At 38.7% G+C, this 3,330-nt stretch overlaps 1 non-coding gene across 1 annotated transcript; it reads right to left on the reverse strand.

The window, feature by feature from the left end:
• Positions 1-1,667: 1,667 nt before the first annotated feature.
• On the reverse strand, positions 1,668-1,775 carry LOC112133211 (U6 spliceosomal RNA). The gene has a single exon (XR_002914896.1). It is a non-coding gene; the product is annotated as a U6 spliceosomal RNA (small nuclear RNA).
• Between the last annotated feature and the right edge of the window lie 1,555 nt (positions 1,776-3,330).

Raw genomic sequence — 3,330 nt, forward strand, 5'->3', positions numbered from 1 at the left:
GTGCATGACTATATCTATATATATCCTATTGGCTTTGTTTCTCTGGAGAACCCTGACTGATATAGTTCACATATATATTTTTTTGAGTTTTGTGAAAGTAAGTGATTTTAATTACAATCAGTTAAGGCCGCTATCTTTCTCCATGTCAAATTTCACTGTATCATTTTCCCTTGAATTTAGAGGTGCTTGAATGTCTACCAGCATTTTGGGGATCTAAGGGGAAGTTGAGTTGAGAACATATCATTTAACTAAAATTTAAAAACACATTTTGGATTGTTCCAATAAAACAATGAGCAATTATAAAAACCTAATTTGGATATAAAAGAAAGGTGCTCTGTTTTGTTATCTAAAAGTGCTTTTATTGAAGAACTAAGAGAAAATTTACATAAAAAGTTAACGGGATATGAAATAAAAGTGATAAAAATGCATGATGATATTTGCTTCTTGTTCAGATACCAAGAAGCAAACTAGTATAACACTTTTTCCAAATCATTCTAAAACCAGTGCTTCCTTAGAGGGAAAAGAGAAATTTTTAGAAGTAATGGATAAACTCTTGGATTGTTTGATACTCTATTAAGAGGAAGGAATCATAAAATCATATAAAATATAGAAATTTCTTGCTGATTTGATAGAAAATACTGACATTGACAAAGATGACATAAACCTCAAAATATGCTTCTGCAATGAAGAAACAGATGAGAAGCTAAATAATTAGTCTATCCGTTTTCACTGGTATCCTGGATTTTTTATAGCTTGTACGCAGAAAAAGCTTGGTAAAGATTTTCCCAAATCTGATATCAACCATAACATATACTATGGTATTAATAATGAATTATAAAACTGAAATAAACATTTTAAAACAGCAACAATTTTTTAAAAACAAAATTTGATTAGACATGTTAAAGGAAAAACTAAATTTAAAAAAAGTTCTCTTTAGAAAATTATATTAATATATTATTATCATATGAAGAGGTGATCAGAGCGTATACAGCCAAAAATATTGGTAAAAAGTTGTATAGCCATATGTCAGGCAGTTTATTAACAAAAAATATTATGGGATTTTTCCAGATTTTTTATGTTTGTGAATGTAAAAGACTATTTTCCAGAGATAGTCATCACAGTATCTCCTATCCCACATGCTCTTGTTATAAGGTGATTGACACATCTCTCATTGAGAAGTGGAATCTATGTTCCCTCTCTTTGAACCTGAGTAGATGTGACTGTAGCTGAAAGGATGTTGTAGTTGACAGAATAAAGGTCGCTCAAAAATGTCCACATCCTATTCCTCACCACCTGTGAATATGTTATGTAATATAGCAAGATGGAATTAAGGTTGCAAATCTGCTGACCTTTTTTTTCTTTTCTTTTTCTTTTTTTTGAGACAAGGTCTTTCTCCGTCACCCAGCCTAGAGTGCAGTGGCGTGAACACAGCTCATTGCAACCTTGACCTGAACTCAAGTGATACTCCCACCTCAGCCTCCCAAGCTGAGACTACAGGTGCATGACACCATGCCTGGCTAATTTTTAAAATTTTTGTAGAGAAAACGTCTTGCCATGTTGCCCAGGCTGGTCTAGAACCCCTGGGCTCAGGCAATCCTCCCACCTCGGCCTCCCAAAGTGCAGGGATTACAGACATGAGCCACCATGCCCAAACTTTTCTTTTCCTTAAACATACGGAACACTTCACAAATTTGCCTGTCATACTTGCATGGGGGCCATGCTAATCTTCTCTGTAACATTCCAATTTTAATATATGTGGCCAGATGTGGTGGCTCATGCCTGTAATCTCAGTACTTTGGGAGGCTGAAGCGGGCAGATCACCTGAAGTCAGGAGTTCAAGACCAGCCTGGCCAAGAGGGCAAAACCTCGTCTCTGCCAAAAATACAAAAATTGGCTGGGCGTGGTGGTGCACACCTATAATCCCAGCTACTTGGGAAGCTGAGGCAGGAGAATCCCTTGAACCCAGGAGGCAAAGGTTGCAGTGAGCCGAGATCGTGCCACTGCACTCCAGCCTGGGTGACAGAGTAAGACTCCATCTCAAAACAAACAAACAAACAACAAACAATCCCCCACACACAAAAAAACAAACAACAACAAAAAATTTTAATATATGTGATGCTGAAGCAAGCACCAGCTGACCTTGAGATGGTGAGACTATACTGGACTATTCAGGTGGGCCCAATATAATCACTAAGGTCCTTATAGTTGGAAGTGGGAGGCAGAAGAGTCAGAGTCAAGAGAGATCTGGAGATGCCATGATGCTGGCTTTAAAGATGGAGTAAGGGCCACAAGCCAAGGAACGCAGGTGGCCTCTAGATGCTGGAAAAGGCAAGAAGATGAATACTCTCTAGAGCCTTCAGAAGGACTGCAGCCCTGCTGACACCTTGATTTTAGCCCAGTGACACCCATTTCAAACTTCTCACCTCCAGAACTATAATATGATAAACATTTGTTGTTTTAAATCCCTAAATCTGTGGTAATTTCCTAGACCATCAGTGTGAAATTAATATAGATGCTATCTGACTGCCAAGGCTGGTTTGTAAAAGGAAACACAGTGTTCACCTGATTTTCTTCAGGCCCTGCCACCACGCCATGAGGAAATGGAAAGACCACGTGGAGTGGTCACATATAAATGTTCCAGCCATCAGCCTCAGCTGAGGTCCCAGCCCACAGTCAGCATCAACTCCAGACACGTGAGTGGCAACAAGATGATGCCAGCTGCAGTTACCATCTGATTACAACTTCATAAGAAACCCTGAGCAAGGGCTGCCCAGCTGAGTTCAACCAACACCCAGACCTGTGGGTGATGATAATAAAATTATTGTTGTTTTGAGTCACTAAGTTTTGGGGTGATTCATTGTACAGCAGTAGATAGCTGGAGCAGTGAGTATGTAACAACTGTTTAAAATTTACTCTTTGTCTTGAATTGTCTCGTTTTAAATAAGTATTCACTTTCATATCTAATTTTGTATTTGTAAATTCTACTTTTTTTCCTAGAGAGAGCCCCTCCAAATAGTAAAGCTTCAAACGTACTACCTTAAATCTGGTTCTACTTCTGCACGTAGCCACAATTTCTTATTCCGAATGTGGTTGAAAACATAAAAATATATGTAATTAAACAGACCTGAGGATCTTTGATATAAAGCAGTCTTTCTATTTTTCTGAGATGGAGTCTCGCTCTGTCACCAGGCTGGAGTGCAGTGGTGTGATCTCGGCTCACTGCAACCTCCACTTCCTGGGTTCAAGTGATTCTCCTATCTCAGCCTCCCAAGTAGCTGGGACTACAGGTGTGCACCACCACACCCAGCTAATTTTTGTATTTTTAGTAGA

The sequence above is a fragment of the Pongo abelii genome, chromosome 3 (genome assembly GCF_028885655.2).
Source record: "Pongo abelii isolate AG06213 chromosome 3, NHGRI_mPonAbe1-v2.0_pri, whole genome shotgun sequence".
Lineage (NCBI taxonomy): Eukaryota > Metazoa > Chordata > Mammalia > Primates > Hominidae > Pongo > Pongo abelii.